Here is a 15,923-nt window from a genome sequence, read left to right as displayed (position 1 = left end):
CGGAACCCAGAAGACGGATTCTGGCATCGGCCGGAGGACATTGCCGGGGCCACTGCAGGAGGGACATCGCAGGAGCGAAGGACAAGGTAAGTGCAGAAGGGATCCCGGAGCAACGCTGCAAGGTATTCCCGAGTGTAGCTCGGAGTTACTGCTTGTGGTACTGAAACTTTACCCCGAGCTACACTCGGGAATACCTCCAGGGAGGTTAACACAATTATCAGTTTCCTTAGCAGTTCTGATGATAATATCAAGAGCCCAGAGCTACTGAGTGTACAGCATTTTTTGTATCTCTTCAGAAGGTGTCACAGAGCTAACTTCACTCAATAAAAGGGTCTGAGGGGTGTGTGGTAGGTGTGCTGGAGTATTTTATTATGCCCAGCAGACGCAGCCTTAATGCCAACAATCCTGAGCATCTCTACATTCACTGGCCACCTTATTAGGTACACCTGTTCAATTGCATGACAACACACAGTGAGTGTATATGTCCATATAACAAAGTATTACAATCTGACAAGCAGCATATTATTTAGCAGAATGAAATGACAATTTGTTAGATACCAAATATGTCTCTGAGGTATTAGGTCTTTTTTGTCATATTAACCTTCTGAACCTTGTAAATTGGTGTTTGGTGTCTAACTAATTGGTATCTTCTTATACATTAGTATAACCACTTTAATTTTAAGGGCTCGTTCACACTTGACTGTTTTACCAACTCTTGCCAAACGCCCCTATAGCGTTTGGCAAGCGTTGGTCCGGCGTTTTTTAATGCTCGGCAAACATTCCGCAGACACCGCATGCGTGGTTCAGTGGCGGTTGCTAGGCGTTTGCCGAGTGTTAAAAACGCCCCACAAACACCTATAATGAAGTTTGAATGGTGTTACCACTCCGCAAACGCCCTGCAACCGCATCGCAACCGCACTCCAAACGCCGGCCGGGCGTTTGCGGAACGGCACCATAGACTAAAATTGACTGACTTGACCAGAGGCGTCCGTTTTGCCGCGCCGCGCCGCTAATGCTCTCGTTAGAACAGCACCATGTGTTGCAATGTGCAGAATTGTCTGAGGTGTTTGGGAAGCGGTAAAAACGCCTCCCAAACGCCTTTCTGCTGCCTGCACACAACGCTAGTGTGAACGTAGCCTAAGATAACTACGGTACATTACCACAATAGCTATGGAATATGAATGAGAGTTAAGAGTTTAAGATTTATTTATTACATGTATTTAACCTCCTCGGCGTTATGATTCTTTCCGATTTTTTTGTGCTGAAAGCGGTACCATTTTTTTGCATGGAAATATGTCGTTTTTTATTGTAGGCTGTAATTTTTAGGAATAACTCACTGAAATCTGTCCAAACAAGAGTCTAGTAAACATTCCGGATATGATAAAACTTGAAACACGAAATCATAAATTATAATTTAATAATCATAAAAAATAATAATATAATAATAATATATTTAATTCAATAATATAATCAAACCAAAAACACTGAAATTTGAAATACAGAGGCAAATTCGCACATCACTGAGCAAAGTCGCAAAATCGTTTTCAGTGTCTGATGACGAATTTCCCCACAAATCATTATCACTCAAACATTTTTTAAAAATGTCAAATTTGCCGCCGGTTCCGGCGCCCGTACATCCCGACGTCACAGGGACCGGAACACGGAAGCCGGATGCTGGCATCGGCCGAGGAGATGGCCGGGGACGCTGCAGGGGACACATCGCGGGAGCAAACGACAAGGTAAGTGCTGCAGGGACTCCCTGAGCAACGCCGCATGGTAAGCCCGAGTGTAGCTCGGGGTTACCGCTCTTGGTACTGAAATTTTACCCTGAGCTACACTCGGGAATACCGCCAAGGAGGTTAAATGGCACCATTCATTTATGCAACGCTTTTACACATAGATATTGTACATTCACATCAGTCCCTAACCCTCAAGGAGCGTACAATCTAAAGGTCCCTAACTCACATTCATACTAGGGCCAATTTAGACAGGAACCAATTAACCTACCAGAATGTCTTTAGAGTGTGTGAGGAAACTAGAGTTCCTAGAGGAAACCCATGTGGGCACAGGGAGAACATGTAAACTCCACGCAGGTAGAGCTGTGGTTGGGATTGAAACCAACAACCCTAGCGCTGCTAGGTGAAAGTGCTAACCCCTTAGCCACTGTGCTGCCCCGAAGATGTATCAAAGTTCACCCAAAACCAGACTCACACGTGTATTTTTCACTAGACTGTCCACAACAGGATCATTTACAACATGGCCTCATCGTTGCATTTATCTGCCTTTTGTCAAATGTCTCTTAAGCTAGACCACAACTGGTCAAATGTGTACTGTACATGGCTGCTTAGCACAGATATGAGGTTTAAATCTAACTTTTTATATTATCAACTAGAGATTGCATGTTGGAAAGATTTTTTTTAGCTTCGGATTCATTTGTTAAGTTAATAATTTCATTTCGTCATATTCTTTATGTTAGTATGATTCCTTTTTTAGAATTCGTTTCATACATTCGGTTTAATTTTTTTCCTATTTGTTAATTTCCAATCAATTTGAAATTCGAATTCAAAGTTCAAATTTCGAAATATAATTTTGGAAGACAGCTATATACACTTTATTCTATTTTTTTTAATCTATTCTTTTCTATGCTATTCTACTGTATTCTATTCTATTATTTTCTTATCTATTCTATTCTTTTATTTTCTATTTTATTCTGTTTTATTCTATTCTATTCTTCTCTATTCTGTTTTCTTTTATTCTATTTTGTTTTATACTGTATTATTATATTCTATTCTATTCCATCCTGTTATATTCTATATTATTTTAAATTTTGATTAGTAATGAAACTAATCGCACATATCTATTACCGACTTGCGAATTCTGAGGAAAGTGAGATTGATGTTCAGTACTCTCACACACACAAAACAGTGCAGTAAGCATAACCCAAACTACATAAAAGAGATTGTTGTTTCCCTTTTTAAATGATAATTATAATGGTTAGAGCAAATTTTATTTTAGTTCTTGTTTTAGGTTTTTTAACCTCTTCAACCCCTTAGGATGTACTTGTACGTTTTCCCATTGAAGTGGCTGTATCGGGATGATGGCAGCAGCTGCAGCTATCATCCCGGTACCATCATTTTCAGCAAGGATCGGGCTTTTCTGTAGAAGCAATCTGAGCGGCTCTACAGCCACCTGATCAGCGATCAGGGAGCCTGGTACCACCACTGCTTGGACTGGTGAAGCACTGGGAGGGGAGGAAGGTACATCCATACCCACCCCTTCTCCGTAACGAAAGAAACTGGATGTCATGAAGATTTCATCACTTCTGATTTCAGTTTGTTGTTAGCTGTTACTGGCTTATACAGCATCTGATAAAACCAATCTCAGGCACAGTCAACTCGCCCAGAAATTTTGGATGCTATTTTGGGAAATGAGATGCCAAAGACAAGGAAGCCACTTGTAATTAAGGGTGTCCAGGTCTCCTCCCCAGACCATCTGGTATTAGCTGTGGGGATTTCTTAAACAACCGTAAGGGAGGACTCCCTCACTCCAGAGCTGGACCCCTGAGCTTCAGAGATATGCAAATCACCTGTCCAAATTCAATCTGTCCCCTGAAGAACAAAGGCCTGTAAAATCTTTGGGTGAAATTAGATAAAAGGAATTGTCTCAAGTGAGGCTACCCTCAATTCTAAGCCTCTCATACAAAAGTGGAGAGCCAGATGGCTCCTGGTCCAGAGAGTTTAAATCTGAGGCCATCTCAGAAATATCTGGAGGATCAGATCAGCTTGCTTGACAGAACCCACTCCAATTGTTCCCTCAATCGGTGGTCATCTACAGATCCAACCATGAAAATGTGTAAAGAAGGCAATATCACAAGGTGCTGACCAGAGGGTGAGGGGCGGGACCCCAGATTGGTAGTGCTTGGGCCCTATAGCAAGGCACAGAAATTGTTGAAGGGATGGGAGCATTAGTTATTTTTCATTACAAATTTAAAGAGCCCACCAGCGCAGAAGTGCCTCCCAAAGTTTCTCAGGAAGCTGAACAGACCACCATCTTTTATGCCCACAAAAGCCAGAATATCTCCCAGGTGAAGAGAATTTTCCATAGAAATAAACAAAATTTGCATTGTAATGCTTATCATGGCCTTTTAGTAGTAATGGTATTGTAATGCAGCTTTAATCACTTGCTTGAGTTACCTTGGCTATAGTAACTTCACCCAGGGCTCACAGCAATCCTTTGCAGCTATGAACAGTGAGCAGGAGAGCTTCAGTCTACCCATTTAAGGTAGTCCTGTCTTGTAAAGGCAACTTCACCCAGGGTTCACAGAAATTCTTTGTGGCTATAAATAGTGGGCAGAAGAGCTTCTCTCTACCTCTTTAAGGCAATCTTCACACACTATTTATCCTGTAAAGGCAGCTTCACCCAGGGTTCATAGCAATTTGTGGCTAAGCATAGTAGACAGGAGAGCTTCTGTCTGCCTCTTTAAAAAAATCTGTAAATCCAACATTTCATATTCCTGATATGTCCCTGCTGTACTATGTACTTGTATAAAAAAAAAGTATCCTGTTCTCTTTGAATTGTTTCCTTTGTGTGAAATACTTGATGTTCCTGCCAGTCCCTCTGCTTTCCAATTAAAAACTGACCACACTAAGCAGGGGGCACAGTGTAGTCAGTTATCTGGTTGTGCTGGAACTTAACCTGCTCTCCTCCAATGATCAAACAGAGGGTATGCAAAAAAAGGTATTTATAATGTTTTTATATGTATGCATAAATGTTTTTCCGTGTATTTCTACTTTAAACTGAATGGGTTGTTTTATGAGATGTGGGTTACAAACACTTTAAGGAAGTCCTGAGATAAAGTCAATATTCTCATTACACACGCTCCTAGATTATGCTCAGACGTAGCGGGTGCTATAACAACAACCAGCTGGAGACTGGAAGCAACAGAGGTCAAGATACATCTTTGTCAGCACACCATGGATCAACCAGTACCATCTGAAAGTTTTATTGTAGCATGATCATATTACAATGGACAGAGTGCAATGTTTTGAAGCCATGCAGGACCCATTTGTCAGGCATGTAATAAAGGGGTCCCGCACGACTCTGAAATGTTGTGTCCATTGTGATGTGATCCGTGGTGTGCTGGCAAAGATGTACCTTGACCTTTAGGACAGTCCTGAGACACTCTTCGGGCATAGTGCTTGGGTTTGCAGTCTGGAAGAGGATTTTCTAAATCTTGGACTAGATTTATGGTGCATCTCTCACAGTATATTCCTGTCAGTAGAACAGATTGAGCTCTTTAGCCAAGAGAGAGGTCTGCATAGCCTAACTGCACTCTTTTAGTAGCAAAATGCCTAACTTTCTGCTGACCCTTGCCTATAGTAACTGTGTGGATCTTTGCTATATATTGAACTCATAGTGAAGGGCAGCTGCAATATTGACATTTAATCAAGTATAATAATAATGCAGAACAGAGACATGAGTAAGGGTGTATACATCTGCTGGAAATGGCCCTTGATGCAGGATTTTCAGCTATAAGCATGCTGGCATCCTAGCCCGTGTACACCCTATCTGTAAGCTGCTGGCTCTTTAAACCATTTCCCTCCACTCTTCTTCCTGCCTCCAACTCCTGGCAATCTACTCACTTTGCCCATTTCCAAGATGGCTTTAACCAGTTTTGTCTAACTCCAAGATGGCCCCATGTCAGACCTATCCTCTTTACCTGCTCAGCATTATGCATCATTCCCTTTAATGTAGACACTTAACCTTTCCTTCCATATTAGCCACTAGAATGCACACTGGAACAGTGTGCAGCCATGAAATAGAGAGAAGATGTAACACAATTTATAAGGACATTCACAGAAAAATAAAAAAATAAATAAAAAACATACTTGTCTTAGAAATGCAGTGTCACAGTCCCATGGATCTATTCACTTTTTGGGAGACATGTTCCAGACAAGGAGAGCACTTCTGTGGAAAACAGCCCTGGCTGCACTGCGGTATGTGAGGCTACTTAGCACCCAAGTTTTCACCCCAAATGATCCACAGAAGGGGTTCCGTGCCTTATCAGAACCTTTAACATCTGAAGGTAAGGGATGTTCAAAAAGTGGAGAGGCTGAACCTGTGCAGGAAAACCACCAAAGGTGGCAGGTAAGGGTTTCTTCTCTTCACACTAGCAGTAAGTCTCAAGCAAGCAAAAAAAAAGGGAATGGGATGTTGTATGGGCATCAACTCTTTATAGCTATATTCTGTGAGCTGTAGGTGTAAACATAATTTCTGGGGTTTTCTGAGATCTCAAACTTTTTGCCAAGGGTTCCTCCAAGATAAAATGTTTAAGAAACCCTAGGTCGTACATACTGCTGCTACCAGCTGTTCTTTTTTACTTGGTTGCACGTTGTCATGAGTCACTTAAAACCTGACACTGAAGAGAAGTGCTGTTTTTTCACACAAGCTGAAACAAAACTTGCACATTGATTTAACAGATCAGGTTTCACAGATGATTGCATCACAGCAATAGCACAGTGCGCTTGTCACTAGGGTGGGGATTTTACACATAAGCCCGGGTTCACACTGATGCAGTGCCAAATTTGCACCGGTTTCTGTGTGATTTCCGCACCGCATCAGAATTGCACCCCTTTCATACGAACTATTGCGGGTGTGTATTTTAAGTTAACGACACCCCTAAATTTGTTCGCAAAACGTGATGCGATGTGCAAAATCAGATCGCATGGGTGTGAACACCCATGCAATCTAATTCTAGTGCTGACCAAAAAAAGGGTCCTGCACCTTTTTTGGTGCAAATGTGGTGCAATTTGAGCCATACAAAATGTATGGCTCAAATCACATCGCACAGATTCGCATGTGATTTGAATACGTTGCAGTTCCTGTGCGAATCACATGCGGTATGTTGCACCGCACAAGTGTGAACCCAGGCTTAGGCTCCTTGCACATGAGCCATTTAGAGGCAGTGTGCCCCAGACCACTGCTGTACCAACTGGTACTGGCACTAAGAGCCTAATGCATTCAAGGATGAAAGACTTTACCAGGCTGCCTGCAGTGAGACTTGATGATGGACCTATTCCTTCTGGGGCTTACTAAAATGCCGGGAGTGACACACTGCTCCTATAAGGCTCTGTGTGCAAGGGGCCTAAAGTTGGCCATGCACATGTAGATTTTCGGATGAGAATATTCGTATGAATAGCCGTACAAATAAAATTCTTTGAACATTCGGTGAATGGACGAGTGTTGTTTGGAAATTGTCTTTTACTTTTAACATTTGAGTTTAAAATGCATATAATTTCTGAACGATAACCACATATACTGGCCGAAAATTCATTTGATCGAGAAAAGTTTTCCTTCCTGCCCCTTCGAAATTTCCTGTCACTGCCGTCAAAAACAAACATCGATTTGACCCCACTAATGATTAGAAAATCAAACGAATATTCTTGAAACGAAAATTCTTGAACTAAAATCTATACGTTTATGGCCAGCTTAAGGATGCTTCAGGATCTGTTCTTGAAGAGTTACACATTATCCCTGAATACAGCAAAGAACATTAGCAGGCTCAGCATGGGCAGGTATAATAAGAAAAGCTCCACAGTTCTTATAGCGTAATGATGAGGTTGGCAGATCTGGGCCCGTCTAATATACTGGTACATATGCATAACCCAGCATGCTTTGGTGCCTCCAGTTCGTGTTCTCATCTATGTCAGGATGGTGAAGTATCCCCACTCATGGCACCAGCCAAAAGTAACTTATTAATACACCCTACCACAGGTGTCAAACTGGTGGCCCTCCAGCTGTTGATAAACTACAAGTCCCACGAGGCACTGCAAGATTGACAGTTACAAGCATGACTCCCAAAGTTAGAGGCATGATGGGACTTGTAGTTTTGCAACAGCTGGAGGGCTGCCAGTTTGACACCCCTGCGCCTAGCCCATTGTTGGTATAGGAGGTGCAGCCTGAAGGTTTTCATGGAATACAGCCAGTAGAAAGCATTTGTTTCTATATACTGTACGTTCCATTTTCTGATTGTTCTAGGTTCTAGATTTCTCTCAAAAGTGTTTTTTAAATTATACTAAAGATCTCTGCCTGACTTCTGAGAATACTCATAGCATACTAGGGTGATACTGCTCTGTATTTTTACAATACAGATCGAAAATGTTCATGTTTCCTAGTAACATGCTTTACAGGGTCAGTCCACCTTGTTTTAGTTATAGTTTGAGCCTATTGGTCTGACTCAGCCATCTGAGAGCCATGGTTCCTACCCTTGTTTCGGTCCACCTGGGACTTTTGGGTGTTCCTGAATTCTTCATTATATAATATAAATACAAAATCCCTTATGGCCACAGCAGATCTGCAAACCCAGGAACATATGTCTCCATATGTGGTCCGAAGAAAACAAAAAAGAAAAGAAACTGTCAAGTGACTGATGTGAATGTACAAAATACATATATATATACAGTGAAAGAAATAAGTATTTGATCCCGTGCTGATTTTGAATGTTTGCCCACTCACAAAGAAATGATCAGTCTAAAAATCGAATGGTAGGTGTATTCTAACACCGAGAGACAGAATAGCAACACAAAATTCAAAAGAAATGCATGTCTAACAAATTATGCACTGATTTGCATGTTCATAGGGGAAATAAGTATTTGATCCCCTATCAACCAGCAGGATTTCTGGCTACCAGGTGTATTTCATACAGGTAACAAGCTGAGATTAGAAGCAGTCTCTTAAAGGGAGTGCTGCTAATCTCATTTTATTACCTGTATAAAAGACACCTGTCACTGTATATATGTAAACCTCTGCATAAATTGACAGTGCTGTATAAGCACATGAAATAAAATAAGAATAAATAAAATAAGTAGTTTAATTCTCCAGAATCACCTTTGAAATATCTACTGGACTGACTTGGGTACAAAGTGAGAGAAAAAGTCTGATGGGCCATAACATCTGAGACCATCTTAGTGTCAAAGTTGTCATTTTTTTCTTGGGGGCTGATCCCCTCCCCGTATTTGCCAGCAATTCCCGGCTATCACAGGGACAGTTGAGATTTGCTGTGTAAATACGGTACCTATTACAGCATTTACTGTCTAAAAGGAACCTTTTGACAAAGTTTGTAGACACTATTCAGACTAAATAGTGAGACACAAAGTATTAGTGTTAATTAGTATTCACAATGTTTCTGTCATCTGCAGATTAAACAGATGACAACCTGACCTGACAAGTGAAAAACAAAATATCTTTTAAATACAAATTTGAATCCTTAGTTTGCCCTAATCATCTTTATTCCCCCTTTTGTCTTAGCTATTATTTTCTTGCAGTTTTTTTTAATTTCTATGTTTATGACCATTAATATTTACACTTATTTCATTTATATTCATTTAGTTTGTTAATGTTTTATTGTTGCATTAGAAAAGTGCAAAACTGAAAAAAAAAGCGTTTATTTCATTTCAGCTTGGCAAAACTTTGTACCAGAATTATAAATTTAGTGTTATTGTAAACAGGGCAAACTATAGAAGAACTGTAGATGCAGAATTTTTCTCTACAGTGACACTATTCTTTTCAACATTCATCAAATAGAAAAAGTGCATCTTTTTAGTTTTGTTATGTTTTATCTCTATGGATTGCTTCTAAAAGATCTAATAAATGTTGCAAGACAATATTACAAGAAAATTTGTCCAAAAAAAGATACATGTACTAATTTATCTTAAAAGAAATATCAAGAAAAAAAAAGCCCATACATTTCTGCAAAAATACTTGTGGCAGAAATAATTTGTGCTCCTATTTTCCTCTTTGACATGATAGCACAATGTATTTTTGGCTCTGAATTCCAGAGCATGTGGTGTCAGCCCTTTCTACTTCACTTCTGATGCATTACAAAGAACACAGACCTCTTGTCATCTCCTCCCCCTCCTCAACTCCATAAACTTTCCTTGTTTACAGGCAGAGAGCACAGGAACCCAACTCACAACAGGCCAACAGGCATTTTGCACTTGCCAAACAGACATAACCAGAAACGTGGAATGGTAAATTTAGCAAACTAAAAAGAAGCAAATAAGAGAAGTGAATTTTTTTAGGGTTTACAAATATTATATGTAATTACCAAATAAACAGGCCCATAGCAGAAATGCAAAAAAATGTTTTAGTCCATAGAAGGTATGCAAGTGTGGGAGCTGAAGGGGTTACAGAAAACTTCCAAGGTTTAGTAATCAAACCATATTTTACTTTTCCAACAATCAGGTGTTCACTGTAAAATTTTTGAGCAAATAATAATAATAATTATTATACAAGATTTATATAGCGCCAACAGTTTGCTCAGCGCTTTACAATATAACGGGAGACAATACAGCAACAATACAGTTCAATACAAGAGGGATAGGAGGGCTCTGCTCCTTGGAGCTTACAATCTAAGAGGGAGGGGCTAGTGGTACAAAAGGTAATAACTGTGGGGGATGGACTGGTAGAAGAAATAGAAGATTCCATTATTAGCTGAAGGCAGGATAGGCTTCCCTGAAGAGATAGGTTTTCAGAGATCGCCTAAAACTGAGCAGAGTAGGCGATAGGCTGATAAATTGGGGTAGAGAGTTCCAGAGGATGGGTGAGGCTCTGGAGAAGCCCTGGAGACAAGCACAGGAGGAGACAAGGGAATGGGGCAACACAGTGACTAAATGGTTAGCATTTCCACCTGGCAGTACTAGGGTCATTGGTTCAAATCCCAACCATGGCACCACCTGCCTGGAATTTGCATGTGCCTGCATGGGTTTCCTCCAGGTACTCTGGTTTCCTCCCACACTCCAAAGACATGCTGGTAGGTTAATTGGATCCTGCCTAAATTGGTCCTAGTATGTGTATGTATGAATGTAAGTTAGGGACCTTAGATTGTACGCCTTTTGACGGTTAGGGACTGATGTGAATATACAATATATATGTAAAGCGCTACATAAATTGACAGCCCTATATAAGTACCTGAAATAAATAATGTATTTGTCTCTGGTAGGAAAAGTGTTGCACTATAGCTTATAGAGAGCGGCTTATTACCCAGTTTCGCTATTTGCGCCTAACAAAATCTTATCTGCACTATAAAATCAAAGGGCAAATAACCTTTTTTTTACATTTAGAAATGCTAATTGTAACACAACACTCGAATCTCTACTATACACAGAGTTGAGTACATAGCTGGAAACTAGGGAGGAGTGCTCTGTTCATGCTTGAGCTCCCTGTCAGCCACAGTTATCCTTGATTTCACCCAATGGAATAAAATATAGGACAACAAGTACTATGCAAGCAAAGCTCAACCCCCCATAGCTTGAGTCTTTTGCAGGGTGAACAAAAGGAAGGAAGTAGTCCCTGGCAAAGACTGGGTTAATTATCAACACAATTGTCCCATTACACACAAAAGAAAAGAAGTGCTGACTCAGTGAGGCAATATTAACACATAAAGCTCCCTTGCAGATTGTTCAGAAAACTTGGCACAATCCGGGCATGAAACTCAATGACTTCATTAAAGGATATTCATGCTGATTCATATCACTGGATAAACTCATCCAGTGCATAGTCGTAATTAAAAGAGGCCTTTGGAAGACACATATGCTAAGTCATTTCTAATTTACTTACCTTTTACCTTTTACATACATTATTATTATACAGGATTTATATAGCACCATCAGTTTATGCAGCAACATACAACATAAGGGCAGACAGTATAATTACAATACAAATAAACACAGGAGGATTCAGAGGGCCCTGCTCCTTAGAGCTTACAACCTACAGTTGTGGCCAAAATTATTCAACCCCCAATGCTGTAAAGGGGTTTAGGGACTATAGTGTACATTTGGAATTGTATTCAGAATCAAATCCTACAAGGACGTTGTAACTACCCAAATGCAACTAAAATGACATCAATTGTTTATGTAATACAGTAGTAAATGGTTCTTATGTGGTTTCTTCATTGCCACAATTATTCAACCCCTTAAAGACTACCACTCTGAAGAACAGAGGTTCATACAGGTGCTTTCCATCAGGTATTGAAAACACCTGTGGATGTCACCGAGCAGCAATCAAGCATAATAAGCACCAATTAGGCAGCTTTAAAATGACTGTGATACTCAGCTCCTTCTAGACATTTACTGGTGTGGTTACAAACATGGTGAAGACAAGAGAAGAGGTGATTTCTCTTCACAGGAAGGGCAATGGCTATAAGAAGATTGCAAAGATGTTAAACATACCAAGAGACACCTTAGGAAGCATCATTCGCAAATTCAAGGCAAAGGGCACTGTTGAAACGCTACCTGGTCGTGGCAGAAAGAAGATGCTGACTTCGACTGCTGTGCGCTACCTGAAGCGTAGAGTGGAGAGAAGTCCCCGTGTGACTGCTGAGGAACTGAGAAAAGATTTGTCAGATGTGGGTACAGAAGTTTCAGCCCAGACAATAAGACGCACACTGCGTAATGAAGGCCTCCGTGCCAGAACTCCCAGGCGTACCCCCTTGCTGTCTCCAAAGAATAAGAAGAGTCGACTGCAGTATGCCAAAAGCCATGTGGACAAACCACAAAAGTTGTGGGATAGTGTTCTGTGGACTGATGAAACAAAATTAGAACTGTTTGGGCCCATGGATCAACGCTATGTTTGGAGGAGGAAGAACAAGGCCTATGATGAAAAGAACACCTTGCCTACTGTGAAGCATGGTGGAGGGTCAATCATGCTTTGGGGCTGTTTTGCTTCTGCAGGTACAGGGAAGCTTCAGCGTGTGCAAGGTACCATGAATTCTCTTCAGTACCAGGAGATATTGGATGGAAACGTGATGCAGTCCGTCACACACCTGAGGCTTGGGAGACGTTGGACCTTTCAACAGGACAATGATCCCAAGCATACCTCCAAGTCCACTAGAGCATGGTTGCAGAGGAAAGGCTGGAACATTTTGGAGTGGCCATCGCAGTCACCAGACTTAAATCCGATTGAGAACCTCTGGTGGGACTTAAAGAAAGCAGTTGCAGTGCGCAAGCCTAAGAATGTGACTGAACTGGAGGCCTTTGCCCATGAAGAATGGGCGAAGATACCCGTAGATCGCTGCAAGACACTTGTGTCAAGCTATGCTTCACGTTTAAAAGCTGTTATAACTGTAAAAGGATGCTGTACTAAGTACTAAGATTGAATGTCACTTGGGGGTTGAATAAAACTGATAATGCTGTGAGCACAGAAAAGACATTTGTGGTTATTTCATTATAACTGTTATGTTATATTTGTCTGACCTACAAGTGCCTCTTTAATGTAAATGTAAGCAAGATGACTGAATGATCAAAAGCAATGTCAAACTGGCCAAAACACTCAATTTCAGTGGGGGTTGAATAATTTTGGCCACAACTGTAAGAGGGAGGGTCTGGACATACAAAAGGTGAAAACTGTGGGGGATGGGATAATGGACAAAATACATGTGCAGTTGTTAGGTGGGGGCAGGATAGATTATCTCAAGAGATGAGTTTTCAGGGATCTTCTACAAATGGACAGAGATTTATTTATTTATTTATTACAGGTACATATATAGCGCCGTCAATTTACGCAGCGCTTTACATATATATTGTACATTCACATCAGTCCCTAACTCTCAAGGAGCGTACAATCTAAGGTATGGAGGTAGTCGGACACATAATGTATATTAAAAGATCCTAAATTATAGTGGGCATCAAGAACTTTTTTGGAATTCCACCATTGCTAAAAAAAAATTTTTGTTTTGTAGACCACAAATACAATTAAAAAGTTTGGGAAGGTTAAAAATAAATATGTTATTTGTGCCTGGGGAATCTGATCTGAACCGGTGTACCGTATAATAATGACTCTCCTGGAAAATAACTCCCCAGTCATTATTATATATATTATAATAACTCTCCAGTTATTTTAATATATGAAATAATAACTCCCCTGTCATTTTTATATATGTAATAATAACTCTCTATGTAATAATAACTCCCAAACAGAAAAAGGCGTAAGTTATCTAAAATAAATTCAATTTTTTTATTAAATGTTTATTATTAAACAAATTAGACTAACAATGGTTTTGTAAAGTTTTTACATTGTAGATTTTTATCAAAGTAAACAAAAATTACACGTAGAACTGAGAAATATCAACATACATGTAATGTACATAGTTATGTACATTTAAAATGTTAGTAATGTTCACAAATCTAAATCTATCTTCGTTAGTTTGCGTTTTCTTCCTCTAAATTTCTTCGCAGATCTAGGAAATGGATGCATGTCACTCTTACGTATATATTAACAGATAAGGCATATCAATTTAAGCTCTTACTTTCAACTTTTATATCATTTAGCATCTTCAAAACTAGGGGAGTTATTATTACATAGAGAGAGTTATTATTACATATATAAAAATGACTGGGGAGTTATTATTTCATATATAAAAATGACTGGGGAGTTATTATTATTTGGGAGTAAATATAACATACTACACCAGTACACTAGTATATCTTACGGTACATTCCATGGCCAGCCAATAAAGCTGCTGCCCATTTAATAAGCTTTTTTTTAACTTTTATTAAATGTATACTATTGATTTACTAAGACTAGCCATGGCACTCAGGCACAAGCAACCAAGATCTCCAGGAATCAGGAATATAAATATAAAGATGTGAAGTCACTCCATATGAATCTGTTTCTCATGTTTATTGTGAAGACAGCATCACATAGGGTATAAAAAAATAACTTTTCAGGGCCTTTCAGAGTCCTTTTATTAAGGCAACATAGTAAGTCATAGTAAGAAAGAGACCCTGCGAGGCCCTTTAGTTTCCTATGAGTTATGTCACCCATCAATAAGCACTTCAGCTCCAGTGACGTACAGGAGTTTGGTTATACCGTTATGATGCCTGCAACTGCAGGCATTATCCCAGTATTAGTAAAAGGTATGGATAGCGCCACTAAAAAACACCTAATTAACCAAAAAAATTTAATAAATCTTAATAAAAAAGCAGCTAAAACCTCACCCTAAAACAGTGGTTCTCAACCTTTCTAATGCCGCGACCCCTTAATACAGTTCCTCATGTTGTGGTGACCCCCAACCATAAAATTATTTTCATTGCTACTTCATAACTGTAATTTTGCAGAGGGAGGAGTAGTGCCATGTCATTGGTGTCAGTGGAAGGAGTAGTGCCCCATCACTGATGTCAGTGGGATGAATAGTGCCCCATTGTTGGTATCAGTGGGAGGAATAGTGCCCCATCGTTGGTATCAGTGGGAGGAATAGTGCCCCATCATTGGTGTCAGTGGGAGGAATAGTGCCCCATCACTGATGTCAGTGGGATGAATAGTGCCCCATCATTGGTATCAGTGGGAGGAATAGTGCCCCATCGTTGGTATCAGTGGGAGGAATAGTGCCCCATCACTGATGTCAGTGAATAGTGCCCCATCACTGGTGTCAGTGGGAGGAATAGTGCCCCATCACTGGTGTCAGTGGGAGGAATAGTGCCCCATCATTGGTGTCAGTGGGAGGAATAGTGCCCCATCGTTGGTGTCAGTGGGAGGAATAGTGCCCCATCGTTGGAGTCAGTGGGAGGAATAGTGCCCCATCATTGGAGTCAGTGGGAGGAATAGTGCCCCATCGTTGGAGTCAGTGGGAGGAATAAGGCCCCTTCGTTGGTGTCAGTGGGAGGAATAGTGCCCCATCATTGGTGTCAGTGGGAGGAGTAGTGCCCCATCATTGGTGTCAGTGGGGGGAGTAGTGCCCCATCATTGGTGTCAGTGGGGGGAGTAGTGCTCCATCACTGGTGTCAGTGGGGGGAGTAGTGCCCCATCACTGGTGTCAGTGGGAGGAGTAGTGCTCCATCACTGGTGTCAGTGGGAGGAATAGTGCCACATCATTGGTGTCAGTGGGAGGAATAGTGCCCCATCATTGGTGTTAGTGGGAGGAGTAGTGC

This window comes from Staurois parvus, unplaced genomic scaffold (genome assembly GCF_062004578.1).
Source record: "Staurois parvus isolate SC_StPar_1 unplaced genomic scaffold, SC_StPar_1.0 ptg001432l, whole genome shotgun sequence".
NCBI lineage: Eukaryota > Metazoa > Chordata > Amphibia > Anura > Ranidae > Staurois > Staurois parvus.
Note: the sequence above shows the minus strand (reverse complement) of the source record.